Source organism: Oryctolagus cuniculus, chromosome 2, assembly GCF_051225735.1.
Source record: "Oryctolagus cuniculus isolate XC-2025 breed Fujian yellow rabbit chromosome 2, ASM5122573v1, whole genome shotgun sequence".
In the NCBI taxonomy this organism is placed as follows: domain Eukaryota; kingdom Metazoa; phylum Chordata; class Mammalia; order Lagomorpha; family Leporidae; genus Oryctolagus; species Oryctolagus cuniculus.
The window spans coordinates 172,052,628-172,072,268 of NC_142868.1; the positions used below are offsets into that span (position 1 = coordinate 172,052,628).

The 19,641-nt window shown below is 38.4% G+C and overlaps 1 long non-coding RNA gene across 7 annotated transcripts in view; it reads left to right on the forward strand.

Annotated features, from left to right (window-relative positions):
- The window catches only part of LOC103347702 (uncharacterized), a 465,331-nt gene that overhangs the window by 247,989 nt on the left and 197,701 nt on the right, over positions 1-19,641 (forward strand). For 5 of the 7 annotated variants that reach the window (XR_016230488.1, XR_016230487.1, XR_016230482.1 and 2 more), the window contains 2 exons: positions 1,798-1,920; positions 6,102-6,798. This is a non-coding gene — a long non-coding RNA (uncharacterized LOC103347702). Of the gene's footprint in view, positions 1-1,797; positions 1,921-6,101; positions 6,799-19,641 lie in introns of those variants that run through there. The other 2 variants (XR_016230483.1, XR_016230485.1) reach the window with 1 other exon arrangement.

Here is a 19,641-nt window from a genome sequence, read left to right on the forward strand (position 1 = left end):
CTAGATGTGAGTGATATCAAAAATGCCAGTGTGATACATCTGAGAGCAACATGGAGTTTTTTTTTTTTTTTTTTTTTTTTTTTTTTTTGACAGGCAGAGTTAGACAGTGAAAGAGAGACAGAGAGAAGGGTCTTCCTCTTCTGTTGGTTCACTCCAGGAGACTGGCCCACAGCAACCCAGGGAAGGCTGTCCTCTCCTGACCCCTCTCTGTTCCCCAGGTCCCTGCCTCCTTCTGCATTTTTCACATAGTGAGTGAGCTTCAGAAGACAGTGCATTCTCCAAATAATCCAATAGAGATTTCCCCCACCAGCAGTTAGAAGAGTATATGTACAACCTTTAAAAATCGGTTAATAAGTCTTTCATAGTTTTATGTGTTGCGGGACAATTATAAAATTCACTCATTATTTTCCTTAGTATCTTGAAATATAATAGATTTAACAAAAGGCAAGCTAAGATGCACTGTCAATTTGATCTTCACTTTAATTTGTTGTTAAGTTTATCTGAATCTCAGTACAAAGTGTTTTTCTGTTCCCTTGTTGATAATTAACAACAAAAACTATGTCATAGAATAAATGTAATATTTCAAGAGATACTGTCATGTTTTTTAAGCTGCACCCACCTGCTTCTGATCATTTCTTTTTTTTTTTTCAAAAGATTTATTTTTATTAGAAAGGATTTATTTTTATTTACTTGAAAGGTAGAGTTTGAGAGAGAAAGAGGGAGAGACTGAGAAAGAGGTCTTCCATCCGCTGGTTCACTCCCCAAATGGCCGCACTGGACCAGATTGAAGCCAAGAGCTTCTTCCAGGTCTGGCACATAGGTGTAGGGGCCCAAAAAGTTAGGGGCATCTTCTGCTGGTTTCCTAGGTACATTAGCAGAGAGCAGTGTAAGAAGTGGAACAGCCAGGACTTGAACCCGGTGCCCATATAAAATGCTGGCATTACAGGCCACCAATTTACCCACTATGCCACAATGCTGGCCCTGATCCTGTTTTCTTAACATAAAGTCTGGCTGAGAGGAAGCACCATGAACTTCAACCTGATCCATTTAAAGCGCTGTGTGGCGTTTTGAGTCAGTGTTTATTGAATTGAGTAGCTGTTTGACTCTGCAATTGTGTAGTGAACTTATTGCTTTAAAATTTTGTCTTGAAGAGAGTAATACTTCCCTAAGTGCTCAAAATATGGTATATTCATTTCTATGCTAAGTCGGTATTATTGCCATACAATTTTAACAAATCTTTTCCCAAAGAATTATTTGTAGAAATGGGTTATGTAAAAATCAACTATGTGAAAAAATTCAGATCCTCTCTGCATTTCATTCTACTCTTAACTCAATAAACATGAAATTTAATATCTATATTATCTATCTTCTTCTCTTAAAGACATGGAAACTAAAATTTAATTTTAGAAGATGAGATTTGCTAATTGATCTCTGTAGAGTGAGCTATTGAAGAAATGAGAATATAAATATGTTTAAGAAAGAAGATTCATGCTGTAATATAAATTTATGAAAATTAATATTTTCCATAACTCTGTTATATATTTTATTCAGCCACATTTTTCATTCCTATGACTTTTCAAAGTACAGTCATATTTGTATATGCCACACGAATGTTTAGATGTAAACATGCTTTTGTACATACGTTTTAGGCCTTTCTGAATCCAGAAATCCAAGTACATGGAAATAAAATCCAAGGCCTTGCATGCTCATGAGTGCATCTAGGTGTTCTAGGTCTGGGGGATTGAGCAATATTGAGCAATGGACTGTAAGTGAGCAAATGTTTATTGTGTTCCTCAGGGTCCTTGGTTGAGGAGCTGGCACATTTTCCTCAGAATCAAGAACAGGCTTTATCTCACTCACAGAAGAGTTTCCTGTTCCAAAAGACCAGAGGGAAGAGAAGCAAATACACAGCATTCACAGGTAATCAGAGACTTGCACAGCTATGTTTGGAACTGCAAGTTGGTTTCTTGAGTAGAAGGACACATGAACTTTTCACTTTACTTTCCGGATCCCTTGAAAAGATAATCTAAACCCAACCTGCAGTTGCTTTAGTGCCATTGCGTTGTTGATCAAACTGAGAGTTTGTTTCCTAACCTTCAAGGCTGTCTGGCTTCCTGTTGTTATCTCCACTGCTGAGGGTCTGTGAAGCAGATGTTGTGGTATAAACCCATGTGCCTGAGTCATTTTACCCACTCTCAGTAAATCATCCTTCTCCGGTCCCTTGCCCAGAAGCACTCCTTTGTACACTGTTGACCACCATGCATTAGGAAGAAGGGGGGGACCAACAGCTTGGCATTTCCCTCCAGTCTCCATTCCCCCTGCCAGTACCCCCACATCTTTGACCTTTGAAATGAGCCAAACCAAAATAAAATTTTATTTTAAAAAATAATTGAAAATAAAAGGAAGTCCTAGAGATGGAATTGATATACAAAGTGTTTTAGGACAGTATCCATAACTGGTGTATTATCACGCAGACCCTGCTGTGATGGGAGACTGTTCCCCGCTCCTTGGTCCCAGATGAAGGGGCATGAGCTAATCCTCACTAGTGGGATCAATTCATCAGTTCATCATTTCGTCAGAAAAGGATGTCTTATCCATCCCAGGTGTTGACTTACAAGCAGCCTCACATCCCTTGGCTCACACTACCAAATATAGTCCTGTATAACCCAACGTGTTGGGGATTTTTTTTTTTTGGGGGGGGGGAACAAAATGGAGACTGCTAACATTGTTTTAGAACTGTTGGGAACAAATGTACTTTCCAGATTGCCAAGATATCCTTCTCCCATGCTAGCAAATGATCTGACTCTTAGTTTCACTTTCGCAGCATGGCTACTGCCACTATCTGCCAGGTGCCCTAGAAAAAGTAATTAGACACAGGGATAAACATTTTACTTTCAGTCAAGAGAATGTGCCTTCTGGATAAATCACCGTGGGGACCTGTAAAATAATAGTATTTGACTGACTTGATTTTAAGAGAACCCAATGAGCCCTCAGATTGTTTGACTTTATATGATACTTTAACACAGGTAGAATATACAGATATATGGTTGGGAAATCTCTTTTATCTTGAGGGCAATTTTTTAAACAAGTGTTCTATACAGTAAGGTTCTGTTGGACCAAAATTAAAGTGTAGCTATGTATCCTATCCCAATTTTCTATAGTTCCTTTATAGGAAGAACAAAATCAGTTTCCTCTTTGCCTTCTTTTTAAGACTTAATGTTTTGTAGACGGTACTATCCTTTCAAGCAAGAGAGACTCCAGGCACTTGTTATCTGAAAAGTTGTGTTTTATCTTTGTTTGCCTGAATCTTGCCATATATTTGTTTCATGTAGATTTCTTATATATGAGTGACACTTGGGAAGAGCTACAGCTGCAAGGTGGCCACAGAACTCTCAGTCTGACTCATTGTGTCTTCTTGGGACCCACCCTTCCTTCTGGCTCCTTGTGTCTTCTTGGGACCCACCCTTCCTTTGTGTGGCTACACATTCTGTTTGCCAACTCCTGACCTCTCTTGCCTTGCCCAAATGTGGACACAGGAAACCCCTTTCTTAAGGGTTGGCCATACTCAGCATCTAATCCTGTGCTGAGCAAGCCAAATAAAAAATGGAAACTTCTTTGCCAACTATGAATGGGTCTAGAGTTGGATTATGTAGTCTGAGATTCACTGTCATTGATGTAAACTCACAGCTAAACCTTCACAAAGGCTCAGCCTTTGTTGAATCTCTGTCTTATTGGTTTGGTCTCGGGTTCTTGTTCAATATTTCAATTATTCTGCAGGATTTGGAATCCTGATTCAACTCTAGTTTGGATGGAGCATTTGTCTTCTCTGGCCTCTACTGATCATCTCCCTGAGAAGTCTGGGCTCTGTCCTCAGTATCATCCAGTTTAGAACTCAATGGTTTATACTCTGTCTTATTTTTACTTCTCATATAATGACAGTGCTTTTATCCCAGTAGCCTTCAAATATTTCTTGGCACTCATGTTTATTCCTTTAAGCCTTGTGCATTAGGTTGAATTACTTAGACTTTAATGACAAACTATCAAGCCCAAGTTCAACTACTTAGATAATTGTATTGTGCTAATGGATAATGTTATTTATCTCTTCAGGCTAATCTCATATCTTAAATGGTATGCCTTTCATCCATATCCCAAAGTCCAATATCAAAGTGTGCCTCAATGCTAAATCATCCCAACATTACTAATTCTTAAATATTTTTCTGTCTATATTTCTGATCTCACCCCAGTATTTAGGATGAGATCAGTGATGGACTGGCTGGTGTTAATGAGGAAAAAAAGAAATGCATTAAATGATGCTTGTCTGAAGACCTTCACAATGTAGCTAAGAAAAGTAGCTTCTCATCCTGTATCTTCTACCTTATAATACAGAATCTTACACTTATAGAGATGTCTTTATCACTTTCAGCCTCATTAGAAGCAAAAATGATTTCTCTCTAACTGTTGCACTTTCTTTAGAGAAAGTGAAACACATTATGATTTTTTTCATTGGTACTATTCAGGAAATGCTATCATATGGGTTTATTATAAGTTGACAGTCCTTCACAGGAAGGAGGGTATATTGTGAGTTGGAAGGCTTTCACTGGACCTAAGGAACATTGTCTGTCAGGTTTTACTATCTGTCTTACAAACAGAACCACTCATAATGCAGAGACTGTGCTGGTCATTGTAATAGGCAGCTGACTGTCTTAGTGTACTTAGGCCACTTGAACAAAATACCACAGATGAAGTGGTGTAAACAATGCATTTTTCCCTCCAAGCTCTGGAGGCTGAGGAGTCCCCAGTCAGGGTGATATAATGGCCAGGGTCTTGATGATGGTCCCCATCCTGGCTTGTAGATAGTTGCTTCACACTGTGTTACTCACATGTTGAAAAAGAGAGAGATCTGGTCTCTTGTTTTTAAAAGGACACAAATCCCATCGCGGAGGTTCTACCCTCAAGATGACATTTAAAGCTAATTACTTTGAATGATGCTATCCAAGTATCATCATGGATTAGGACTTCAAGACATGATTTTGAGGGTATGCAAGCATTCAGTCCATAGCACTGATCTAAATCAATTGTTGACTGAGTCATCTCCCAGCTGAGTACTTTTGTACGGATACTTTATACTATAATTCCACTCACATGATCTATGCAGATTCTGTTCCTGTTGATTACTCTATTTTTATTTCTCTTCTGCTCCCAGAGAAATGTCCCTGCCATGTTGGCATAAATAAAACTTATCCATATGTTGTAAACTAAATGTAGCTTACTTTGAACTCCTTCCTCTATCATATTCTCCTGCCCTACTCAACTAGAAGTGACTTCATCTTCCTCTTAATTACCCTCGTATTCAGTCAGCAGTTTAAATTCTGTAGCATGCTCTATGCACACCATTCAAATAAGGTATGTTGAATGCATGTGTTTTCTATCTTTCAAATAAGCGCTTTTTAAAGAATGGTTTTATATTTACAAAAAAAAAGAGGAGATAGAATAGAAAGTCATTTACTCAGCACTCAATTTCTGCTATAATTAACATCTTACATCAATAGTGTCCATCTGTCATAATTAAGGAACCAATGTCAATTCTTTAATTATTAGTAAAAGTCCATACATTATCCAAATTTTTTTTCAAAAATTTCCCAACTCTATTGAGGTATAATTGACAAATAAAAAAAATCCCATACATCTCAGATATTCAATGTGATATCTCAATATAAGAGGTAATTTTAAAACTTCATGGAACATGCAAATTATGAAAAAGCAGTGTGTGGATTTCAAAGTTTTTTTGCACCCAAATTAACTAATCTTTAATTTCAGTTCCCATGAACTCTTTGACTTACCCGCATATGTATATGTTGTAAGATGATTCCTATCCTGAAAGTACTAGATCACCTTAGTTATCATGTATGTGTGTGTGCTAAGAACATTAGTGCCCTCTCTTTGCTAAAGGGGAAATGTTGGTCAAAGGTTATAAACTGATAAAATGAATGAATTCTGGAGACGCAAATATAGCATGGTCACTTTAGTTAATGATAATGTATTATATAATTGAATTCTGCTGAGATCTGTTCTGTTTTTGTCAAATGCCTTTTTTTCTGCAGTAATCCATCTGGGATTCCATATTGAACTACATCTTCTTGGACTCTTCTTGACAAGGATAGTATCTTGGGCTCTCCTTGTTTTTATGACCTTGAAAGTTTTGAGGAGGCTTGATGAGGTGTTTTGTAGAATGTCCATTAGTTTGAGTTTCTTTGCTGTTTGACTCATGTTTAAACTACAATTATGAGTTTTAGGAAGAAGACTACAGAAATGAAATGCTATGTTCATCACATCATATCAGGGGTGCATGCTGTCAATATGAATTTTCCCTGTGGATGTTAACTTTGACTACCTGGCTGAGGATGTTTTTGTTAAATTTCTTCACTGTAAAGTTACTGTGCTCCACCTCCATCTTGTCACAATGTACTCTTTGGAAGAAAATCATTGTGTGTACCCCACAGTTTAGGAGTGGGTAGCTTCACATCCTTGAGGGCAAGTATGTTCACAAAATGTTTAGAATTCTGCACTGAAGATTTAACCATTTTATATTATTTGTCAATTTATTTAAGTATGTTGTTTTTAAGTATATTGATTATCAGTATTTTAAACCATAGGTTATAATCTAGTCTCTCTTTTCACAACTATATCAAAAGTTCCTAGGTAATTAGAACTGATAACTGAATCTTCTTATCTCCCTGATTTCCTGACGAAGAACAGATTACTCCAAATGGACATTTGTTGATTGGTAGAATTAAAGAATTAAGCTCTTAATATGTATAATGTTTTTCCAGAACAGCCTAACTTGTCAGTTGACATTATTTTATTATTGAACTGTACTTCTGAAAAAGATGTCTGAGGCTAAAGCATCATTAGACAACATCTAATTCAACCCTCTCCTTTATAGATGAAAACAGGAAAAGAGAGGAAATTGATAGATTCATATGGTATATGAGAACGCACTTTTCCTGCTTCCCCTTGTGATAATATTCAAACATACTGGATGCCACAGCACCTATTAGAGAGTCTTATAGATCTGATGTGCTCAAGATAGGTTGGTTGAATCTATAAATGTAGGCAAAAGTGAGCCATCAAAAAAGATTTTATCATTTCACTTTTTGTTTTACAAAGTGTATTTACACTTTAAAAAGAAATCTGAGGCATAAATTCAAGGAGATTGGATGGGTTTAAGAAACATGATAAGCCAGCACCGTGGCTCACTAGGCTAATCCTCCGCCTAGCGGCGCCGGCACACCGGGTTCTAGTCCTGGTCGGGGTGGCGGATTCTGTCCCGGTTGCCCCTCTTCCAGGCCAGCTCTCTGCTGTGGCCAGGGAGTGCAGTGGAGGATGGCCCAAGTGCTTGGGCCCTGCACCCCATGGGAGACCAGGAGAAGCACCTGGCTCCTGCCATCGGATCAGTGCGGTGCGCCAGCTGCAGCGCACTGGTCGTGGCGGCCATTGGAGGGTGAGCCAACGGCAAAAGGAAGACCTTTCTCTCTGTCTCTCTCTCTCACTGTCCACTCTGCTTGTCAATAAATAAATAAATAAATAAAAAAGGTGATAAGGGGTCAGGCATTTGGCATAATGGTATAATGGTAAGACACTGCTTGGGATACTATAACCCTATTTGGAATGCCTGCATTGGAATCCTGACTCCACTTCCCATTCTGTCTTCTTTCTCATGTGCATCCAAAGAGGCAGTAGGTATTGGCTCAAGTATTTGTATCGCTGATTCCCATGTAGGCAATCCTGATTATCTTCTGGGATTCTGGCCTAGACCTGGCTCAGTCTTGGCTGTTTCAAGCATTTCATAATAGATGAAACAGGTGAAGCAGCAGATGATATATCTATGTCTGTCTGTATCTGGCTTTCAAACAAAAATGAGTAAAAACAAATTTTCAAAATTAACATTAATGATTTGACCAACTATTGAAGTAGACTAAGTGAAAGACTCTGAAGGCAGAGCCAACCCAATGGTAGTGGAAATGGAAAAATAGATGACTTGAGAGGCATTTTAGGAACATAAGAAATGTAATCTGGTTAACAATATAAAGGATGAGGATTCAGGAGATGCTGCAGCAATTAGGAGATTCTGAGATCCTTGGCTTGGACAATTTCTATGTCACGAATCAAGACATAGCAGGCTTGGAAGGACAAAAACTTGTTAGGTGTGAGATACTTTTTAGAATCTTGCTACTTCTAGGATGCATTAGGAAGTGTGTTTGGAACTTAGGAGAAAAGCTAAAGCCCAAGTATCAATCTAAGACTTAATATCAACTGGTTAATGGAACCACTGGGGCTGGTGATATCATCCAAAACCTGAGTTCACTAGAGTTAGTGAACAGAAGAAAGAAAAGGAAGTAGAAGCAGAAAACCAAATGTGGAGTGGTGTGGGAAGATCAGATAACATGAATTGTGCGTTAGCTTCTGAAATATAATCACTTGAGTTGAGGACTTAAAGGAAGGAATTGGAAATGGCAGTATTCTGGACATGGGTGATCTTAGAAAGAGTCCATCTTGTAGTGAGGTGGAGAGCTTTATGTACCAAACACCCAAAAATAGCATGTTCATTATGCTTCTAACTGGCTCAAATTCCCTTCATTTCCTAAGATTAGAGACATGAGAAAGGATTTAAGTGAAGGTAAGAAGAACATCTTAATTGTTTTTATAAGACCCAGGGATAGGTTAATGGGGTTTTTGAAACTCTCATTTGGGAGTGTTTTAACACTAAAGATGTATGTGATTAAAGCTGGAATGGGTTAGACTTAAATGAATGAAGTTTCTTTTTAAGCCTTTAGCTTTTATCTCATAAGGATGAACATATATGTCTATGAGGAGATAGTTTTTATGCAGTATACTTATAGGATAAAATTACCCTGTCTGAAAATATTGAGTTTTCTAACTACTTAATTTATTTAGAGGCTTCTGAATATTTTAGTATGTAATCAATTGCACTTTTAATAAACCATAAACCATTTTTACTGCCTTATTTATTGAATTTAATCAAAGTGATTTGATGGCTAACTGGCACAGTGTTTTTGACAGGCCCCAGATAGAGTCTGATTACTGGAGACAATAATAGAGCAGGATGGTGAGATGATTTTATTCTTGAAAAATGGAACAAAACAAAGCAAAATAATAGATTTTTTTGTTTGTTTGAAGGTAGAATTTTCCTGAGAGATAGAAGTACAGCATTGTGAAAAGTTTCCTGTGGTTCTTAACATCCTTCAAGCAGGTGCAAGAAACACGAGATTCTTATTACAGAGTAGCCTTCACAACTCCTCTCAGCCACACTGCTGTTTTTACCGAGAGGTGTAAATAGATTCAAAGGTCATCTACTTCTTAATATCCCATTTCTCTCTTTTTGGAGTGGTTTCAGTTTGAGTTAGAGGCATTAGGATGAGGCAACTCCCTGTAAATCTGAAAGAATCAAAAGAGCCCTTACACTCCCTACTGAGCCTTTTGCAATCCTCTGAGTCTTAACACTGCAAATGATTTGATTATGTTTGGTTATAGTGCAATATTGATTTGAGTTAGAGGTGGCCAAGAAGGGTCGAACTGTGCTTTATGTTTCCTTATAGTCGTATAGATTGGAGTCTGTTACTTCCACTTCATCTATAGGAAAGAATCACCATCATCCCTCTAAAAACAAAATACATTGAAAAAAATTATATAGACCTCCAGAAGCCTTTGAAAAAACTGCTTGGCACAGTAATAATTTGGTTTTCATGAAACTATGTTCTTGGGTGAATAAATAGCACTGTGTTTACATACAGAATAATACTCCCTGAAAAATCCTTCTATTTGGCTTTGACAAGTTCACTGAAAAATTGACAAAAGGCACATTGACAGTGCTAGCTGATCCAATAAAAATCTCAGTAAATGAAAATTTTGTTTTATTTTAAATATAACACAGTCCCACAGACTAGGTGATTGTTTTTAGTACTTCATGTTTATACATCAAACACTCATAGATAAATCACCATCTATAATATATAACCCTTGGATCGGAGAAGACTCTGACGTGAAGGATCAAGCTGGTGTTTTGTGCTTGCACTTGGTGTGAGTCCATTAATACTGTTGGAAAAATATACCCCTAGCACTATTCTATTCCACCATGGCAAAACTCAGCAAAGTTCTAAAAAGAAGTTAAAAGACATCATGCGATATGGCCTGTGCATGTGATGATGATCAAGTGTTCCACAGATTTTCCATTTCAAGGGCCCTCATAATGTGCATAATCCTCAAATCATTCACTCTATCTGGAAATAGAGAAGAGACAGGTATGTCTCTGAAATGCATGGTTTTCAGCAGAAATCCCCATGACTGGATTGACTATGGTTCCTGCCTGAAACTCAGCGGATGCCTGAAAAAAAAAAAAAAAAAAGTAAATTGTACTGCTTTTCTTTGCTGGATGATACAAACTTTCTTAGGGAAAATAGAAAGGTAACATGAAAATGAGCCTTATGTCATTTTACTTAGAAAATGCATTTTATTTACCAACTTTCATAAGACAATAGCTTTTACATGACAGCTATATTGCATAAAAGCAAATATGGTTTAAGTAAAATGACATTATACTAGTTTTAAACAAATCAAATATTGACAAAAGATGGAAGAAACATAAAACACTTTTTTTTGTTGCCCCACCTAAATCCTAAAGCACTGGAAATAGACAATGTCTTTAGTGAGAGACTAATGAACTAATACATGACAAATGATCCCTACTGAGCTGCAAGATATTTACAAGTACTAGGCTGCAAGGACAGGAATTTTATCTGAGTTCCTTTTACTTTCCATAGTGCTTGAATATTCAACAATACTTTTTGAATGAATAAACTACATTCTAGGAAATTTTAATAATGGCTCCCTTGTTTAGGTGGACTTTTTCAATACAGATTCCTTTCTTGCAGTGAAAGGGAAGTAGGGCATCAGATTATAGGGTACCATGTAACTGAAGTCAGAAATGGAGAGAAGATCAAGGACAGGGAGTGCACAGGTGGCTGGGTGATGTGGGAGACTTCTTCCACTGGTGAAGTGGCTACAGATCCAGTAACCTCAAGGTATAGAACCAAATGACCATCAGCAGATGATTCTTGTATCCCAGCCACTCCAGATTTGGCCCCACTTCATCCTTGAAAGCACTCGCCAACCCCTGAGTAATATTGTCAGAAGACCAGTTTTGGTATTCTGCCTCACATTCTGTCCTTTAGCACTGAACTTCAGCACGGACTTGGAGAAAATGTTTAGGGTCAAGAGGAAATTTTCCAAGATCCTCCAGAATTCCTCCTGCAATTTTTACAATGTTTCTCTAGTGTTTAAGCTTTATTCAGTGGAACTTCATTAAAGTTAGATATCTGGTACAATGCACTTGCCTGGATGGAGTGAAGTCTGTGTTATTTCATTACAGCCACATGCATAAATGCTGCTAGTGAGACCATTTGCAGGGAGTAAAGTAACCTGGAGAGCTTTGATTACTACATGAGGGGAAGAAGAATTTTGAGAGCTTAGAAGATCTGAAGCATCCGGAGTTTTGGCTGAATCTCATCAAAAGTATTAAAGACAAACCAAGAGAAAACATTTATGCCTGGTAAAGGCCCTAAACAGAACTTACTTTCCACTGATGTGATGCAGATTTTTTAAAACCCTTCACTGATCAATAAGGAAACAAAAGTTTGCTTTATTTTTTAAGTGGGTTCTTGTGAAAGGGGGAAAAAGCTCTTTGGTGTTTAACTTTAGCCTGGAAATGTCCTTTCCTGCTCCTTTTTTTCTCTTACTGCTTTCTTGCTTTTCATTCTTTCCTAAAGTTTTTTAAAAGATTTATTTTTTATTTATTTGAAAAGCAGTGTTGTAGAGAGGGGGGGAGAGAGGGAGAGAGAGAGTGAAAGAGAGAGAGAAAGAGAAAGAGAGAAATGTTGGTTCATTCCCCAAATGGCCAAAATGGTGGAGCTGGGCCAGACCAAAGCTGAAGTTGAAGCCGGGAGCCTGGAGCTTCTTCCTGGTCTCCCAGGTCGGTATGAGGGGTCAAGGATTTGTCTCATCTTCTGCAGCTTTTCCAGGTGTATTAACAGGGAGTTGGGTCAGAAGTGAAGCAGCCGTCTTGAACCTGTGCCCATATGGGATGCTAGAGTCACTTAACCTGCTACACCACAATGCTAGCCCCTTATTTTTTCCTAAACTTTTAAGGAACCCACTCTGAGGATGTTATATAGTCTGTGAAGTATAGGACATAATTGATTCTCACATTCATTGAGGTAAATATGCAAATAGATTCTCACAGTATGCCTGGATGTGTTATGTCCTTCATTCCGAGGAGACTTGCAGAGAGCATTGTGGGAGGGATGGAAGCACCTTGGGAAGGGACTGCAGCCTGAAGACAGGGCACCGGGTAATGCATTGAAGAGTACAGATGGGCATTTTGTGTGCATTAAGTTGAGGACTTTTAAATTTGTTTTTATTTGAGAGGCAGACAGAGAGAAAAAGCTTCTATCAGCTGGTTAATTCCCCACATGTCTGCAACAGCCTCCCAGGACTGGACTGGGGCCAAAGCAGGCAGAAACTCAGTCCATGTTTCCAACATGGCTGGTATGAACTCAATTACTTGAGCTATCACTACTGCCTCCCAGAGTCTGCATTAGTGGGAAGCTGGAATCAGGATCCAGAGCCTTGCATCAGACCCAGACACTCCAGTATGGGATATGACATCTTAACCATTTTCAACCACAAGGCTATATACTTGCCCAAGGTTGGGTACTTTTCTTTTTAAGATGTGTTGTTTATTTATTTGAAAGGTAAAGTGACAGAGAGACAAAGAGAGAAAGAGATCTTCCATCTGCTGGTTCATTCCTCAAGTAGCCACAGCAGTAGGGGCCGGGCCAGGTCAAAGCCAGGAGCCTAGAACTCCATCCAGGTTTCCCATGTGGTAGGGGCCCAAGTACTGGGACCATTTTTCACTTTCTTCCCAGGCACATTAGCAGGAAGCTGGATCAGAAGCACAGTAGCCTGGGGCCGGTGCCTGTTAATCCTCTGCCTGTGGCGCCAGCATCCCATATGGGTACCGGGTTCTAGTCTTGGTTGCTCCTCTTCCAGTCCAGCTCTCTGCTATGGCCTGGGAGGGCAGTGGAGGATGGCCAAGTGCTTGGGCCCCTGCACCCACATGGGAGACCAGTAAGAAGTACCTGGCTCCTGGCTTCAGATTGGCACAGCGCTGGCTATAGTGGCCATTTGGGGAGTGAACCACAGAAGGAAGGAAGACCTTTCTCTCTGTCTCTTTCTCACTATCTATAACTCTATCTGTCAAAAAAAAAAAAAAATAGAGAGAGAGAGAGAGAGAGAGAGAGAAGCAGAGCAGCCAGAGTGTGAACCAGTGCTCTGATATGGAATGCCGGCATTATAGGAGGCAGCTTAACCTGTTGTGCCATGATAATGGTATTAGGTTGGTTACTTTTAACAAGGAAAAGTAAAGGAACACTAAGTTCATGACTTTTGCATCATATATAACCTATGAAAGTTTCTGTTGAGTATGTTTAAATGGAAAGAAGTTTAACATACAAAGGAAAAGACGCTAGCATTATTCTATGGACTGTGCAAATTTCTTCTTCATTATTTCAGTGAGCCTTCCTAATAACCTGAACAGGCATCTATTTTCCCCATTTATCTTCACTTGTAGAAACCATGACACACAAAGAGAATGATTCTCAAATTGTTTAAACTATGACTGTAAATTCTGATCTGACTCACAATTTTCTAGAAATTGGAGAGATTACAAAATATGATGGGAGAATAAGAAAAAAAATCAAAAATACTAGACAAAAACCACTTTTGTATGTCTTCTCACAATGTTGTGAATATAAAGAATTGACTTTCTCACTTCCAGTGCTCTATTGTACACACAACAAATCGAGGTATTAAAAAAAATAGACAAGTTCCTTTACTGTTATAGTAGCCCAATAGTTTTTTACATGATCTTCAAATGTAGCCAAATTCCAATCATCTCATGTCTGATTCAGATATAATTAGATATCCCCCAAATTGACAATAGAAAGCAGCAAATCAAATAAAAAGTTAAGAATCCAAAATATATCAAATTTCACATATGCTCTCTATCAATAAGTAAGGTGAATTGTTCCCAAATAGTTAATTGAATATTTTAGAACAATTTCTAATTGCAATTTTATTGTCTTGCATTTCCTTACTGCTTGGCCTTCTAATTTGAGATCTACTGGAGGGCAACATTTGCAAATTAGAAACATAATTGAAATCTACTGTGAAATAAATTGATGTTTACTGCTACATAAAATTAGTGCAATCTTTTAAAATAGAATGGGATCTATTTTCTTTGCACTTCACTGGTTTCGTCTTTCTTTGATGGAAATATAGTTGGAGATGTCCCCCAGAGAAAGCATATTTTCTTTTCTGATGTTTTCTGAAATGAACAGTATGAGGGAAGGGAGATGACACGATCTGCAAGATTCTTAATCTTCCAAGAACTACAAGATTCTTGTTTTCCATAATGGTAGGTCCTCCTGGTTCACTGAATTTTGAACCACACTAAGTTAAGGATATTGTTGGGGGACTAACTCTATTTGAAGAGACTTTCAAAACTGGATAACTGAAAGGTATGAATAAAGAATGAATTTATACTTAGATCCATACAGAAAGGATGAATTCATCACTGTTAAATTATAGAAAAAATTCAAATTTAAAACAAATGAGGGAGAGGTCAAAATGGTGGTATAGCAGCAAGTCGTGTAGAGTAGTTCAGAGAGAAATTGGTGAATAGAGGGGATAGTCAGGCGATGGAACCACAAAAGGTTGGCTAGAGTGACATGGGAGCACACCAGAGAGTGTAAGGGTCCACCCCAGGGCCAGGTAGAGGGGCCCAGAACTGCAGAAAGAGAACGAAAAAAAAAAAAAAAAAAAGGAACCAGCTAGGAAATGACTGCAGTAGCCGCTGCCACCCTGGAACAAACGGATGAGACACATGCATGGTTGAATGGGGAAGAAAAACAAAACAAAGTGAATAGCGCCCACGGGAAGAGGACACAATCCAGGGGGACGAACACACCAGGATCCCATGGTGTCTCCGTCCTCACATCAGAGCTGCAGTGGGCAGAGAGTAGCCATCTTGTTTGTTTACATTAGGAGGTGAAAGAGGGCGGACTCTGCTTTCGCCCTCCAAATGAGGGAACTTCAGTGGCGGGGAGTGACTCTCCACTCATTGGGCAGGGGGCGCAGTGATGGGGGGACTGAACAATGAGGCCCAGGCACTTTAGGGTGAACAAAGGAACAGGGGAACTGGCCCCAAGGGGCAGAGCATGGCACCTCAAAGCCCTTGCAACAGCCTACTCAAGTTACCAGAAATAAACAAACGCTAGAAGGTAGAGTTGCCTGCTTACACTGGCTTTTGGTACAGACCCATAGCAGCCCATAGCAGCTGGAAATCAACCATAAAGTTAAGCCAAACAGAAATGCCAAAGAGCAAAGGAAAAATCCAGAATAAGAATATAGAAGAACCTATGAACTTGCCAATGGAGCAGGCTAAACCATCCATAATAGAGGCTGAAGAAGAAGAATTTGAAGTCATGCCAGAAAATGAATTCAGAAAATTAACAATCAGATTACTTAGAAGTAATAACAAACAGATTCAAGATCTGAATGAAAAGCACGCCCAAGGATTAGAGATGCTAAAGAGAAGCCAGAATGAAATACTGGAAATGAAAAACTCAATTGACCACATAAAAAACACCATGGAATCCCTCAAAAATAGAACAGATGAAATAGAAGAACGAATATCAGAACTCGAAGACAAACTTCCAAAAATAATAGTCAGAACAAACACAGGAAGAAGAAATTAGAAAATTAAAAAATACGGTTGGAGACCTACGGGATTCAATCAAGCGTTGTAATGTCCGGATAATGGGAGTCCTGAGGGTGTGGAAAGAGAGAATGGATTGGAAGGCATTTTCAATGAAATAATATCAGAAAACTTCCAACAGAGGCAGATTGATAATAACAACCAAATTCAACAAATACTCAGGAGCCCCAACAAGTTAGACCAGAAGAGAAACACATGACGCATTGTGGCAACACTCAGCTCAGTGAAACACAAAGAACAAATCCTAAAATGTGCCAGAGAGAAACGACAAATCACATTCAGGGGTAATTTAATCAGACTCACCCCAGACTTCTCATCACAAGCACTACAGGCAAGGAGACAATGGCATGATATATTCCAAGTTTTAAAAGACAAACAATGCCAACCTAGAATACTATACCCTGCAAAGCTATCATTTATAAATGAGGGGGAAATAAAGATCTTCCGCGACAAACAGAAACTGAAAGAATTTGTATCCTTGTGTGCAACCCTACAACACTGGCTCAAAGACGTGCTGCACACAGAAACACAAAAACAAGAACCTCATGGCAAAAAAGGTAAATGTAGAAAATGATGCAACTAAGCTACAAACAAATCTCAAAATACATAAACAGCTCATTTAAGGAAACATGATTGGAAAAAGAGAGTACTTAGCAATAGTCACACTGAATATAAATTTCCTCAATTCTACTACCAAGAGACACAGACTAGCTGATTGGATCAAAAAAGAGAATCCATCTATATGCTGCCGTCAGGAAATACATCTTATCAGCAAAGATGCATGCAGACTAAAAGTGAAAGGATGGAAAAAGATATTCCAAGCTAACAGAAATCAAAAAAGAGCTGGTGTGGATATCCTAATATCAGACAAAATAGACTTTAACACAAAAACTATTAAAAGACAAAGAAGGGCATTATATAATGATTAAAGGATCAATCCAACATGAAGACATTACTATTATAAATGTATATGCACCTACTTACAGGGTGCCTGGCTACTTGAAAGAATTATTAAAGGACTTAAAGGGAGATATAGACTCAAATACAATAGTAACAGGGGACTTCAACACCCCACTCTCACCAATGGACAGATCAACCAGACAGAAAATCAACAAGGAAACAACAGAGCTAATTGATGCTATAGACCAAATATACCTAGTAGATATCTTCAGAGCCTTCTACCCCACAGCCACAGAGTTCACATATTTCTCCCCAGTACATGGAATGTATTCTAGGATCGACCATATGCTAGGCCATAATGGGAGCCTCAACAAATTCAAAAAAATTGAAACTATACCATACATCTTCTCAGATCATAGCATAGTGAAACTCAAAATCAACAACCCAAGAATCTCTACACCATATGCAAACATAAGGATAATGGACAACATGATTCTGAATGAACAGTGGGTCATAGAAGAAATCAAAAGAGAAATCAAAAGATTTATAGCAGCAAATGAAAATGACAACACAACCTATCAAAACTGGTAGGATACAGCAAAAGCAGTGCTAAGAGGAAAGTTTATAGCAATTGGTGCCTATATCAAGAAACTGGAAAGGAACCAAACAAATGACCTCTCTATGCACCTCAAGGATTTAGAAAAATAGCAGCAAATCAAACCCAAACCCAGCAGAAGAAAAGAAATATTAAAGATTAGAGAAGGAATAAACAGAATTGAAACAAAAAAAAAATACAAAAGATCAACAAAACCAGGAGCTGGTTCTTTGAAAAACTAAACAAAATAGGCACACCATTGACCCAACTAACCAAAAAAAGGAGAGAGAAGACCCAAATCTATAAAATTAAAAACGTTAATGGAAATGTAACAACAGACACAACAGAAATAAAAAGAATCATCAGAAACCACTACAAAGAGATGTATGCTAACAAATTGGAGAACCTGGAAGAAATGGATAGATTCCTGGACACATACAACCTTCCTAAACTGAGCCATGAAGATATAGAAAACCTAAACAGACCCATAACCATAAAAGAAATTGAATCAGTAATAAATGCACAACCCAAAAACAAGAGCCCAGGACCAGATGGTTTCACTGCTGAATTCTACCAGACATTTAAGAACAACTAGCCCAGTTCTTCTCAAATTATTCAAAACAATTGAAACAGAGGGAATCCACCCAAATTCTTTCTATGAAGCCAATATCACCTTAATTCCTAAGCCTGGAAAAGATACAACAGAGAAAGTAAACTATAGACCTCTTCCCAAGAGATGTGCAATTCGGGACATGCTCAAGCTGACTTACCTCAAACGGTAGAGTTAGAAACATACCAGGGGATTCCAATTCAATCCCATCAAGGTGGCATGTACCAATGCCATCTCACTAGTCCCAGTGATCAATTTCTGTTCACAATTGATCATAATGATAGGACTAAGAACCAAAGGGATCACATAAACAAGAATAGTGTCTGCAAATACTAGCTGATAGAATGAAAAAGGGAGAGAACGATCCAACATGGGAAGTGAGATACACAGCAGACCCATAGAATGGCAAATGTCCTAAAAGCACTCTGGCCTCAGAATCAGCCCTTAAGGCATGCGGATCTGGATGAAAAGCCCATGAGAGTATTTCAAGCATGGAAAGCCAAGACACACTGGGGAAAAAAAAAAAAAAAACCTAAATGAAAGATCTCCGCGAGTGAGATCCCAGTGGAAAGAACGGGTCATCAAAGATGGAGGTACCTTTCTCTGAAGGGAGGAGAGAACTTCCACTTTGACCATGGCCTTGTCTAAATATGATCAGAGTCGGTGAACTCAGGGGGCTTCCATAGCCTTGGCAGCTCATGACAAGAGCCTAGGGTGATTACTGATGCCATAAACAAGAGTGTCAATTTGTTAAGTCAACAACAGGAGTCACTGTGCACTTACACCTCATGTAGGATCTTTGTCCTTAGTGTGCTGTACATTGAGATTTAATGCTATAACTAGTACTCAAACAGTATTTTTCACTTTATGTTTCTGTGTGGGAGCAAACTGTTGAAATCTTTACTTAATGTATGCTAAACTGATCTTCTGTATATAAAGAGAATCAAAAATGAATCTTGATGTGAATGGAAGGGGAGAGGGAGTGGGAAAGGGGAGGGTTGTGGGTGGGAGGGACGTTATGGGGGGGAAGCCATTGCACTCCATAAGCCGTACTTTGGAAATTTATATTCATTAAATAAAAGTTAAAAAAAAAAGAAAAAGAAAAGAAAACTATAAACCTATCTCCCTGATGAACATAGATGCAAAAATTCTCAACAAAATTATGGCAAACCTAATCCAACTACACATTAGAAAGATCATTAACCCAGACCAAGTGAGTTTTATCCCTGGTATGCAGGGATGGTTCAATATTCGAAAATCAATCAATGTGATATATCACATTAACAAATTGAGAAACAAAAGTCATATGATTATCTCAATAGATGCAGAGAAAGCATTTGACAAAATACAACACACATTTATGATGAAAACTCTAAGCAAATTGGGGTTAGAAGGAACATTCCTCAACAGAATTAAGGTAATTTATGATAAACAAATGGCCAGCATCATACTGAATTTGGAAAAGTTGGAGGCATTTCCATTGAAAACTGGCATCAGACAGGGATGCCCACTCTCACCATTGCTATTCAATATAGTTCTGAAAATTTTAGCCAGAGCCATTAGGCAAAAAAAAAAAAAAAAAAAAAAAAGGAAATTAAAGGGATACAAATGGGAAAGGAAGAA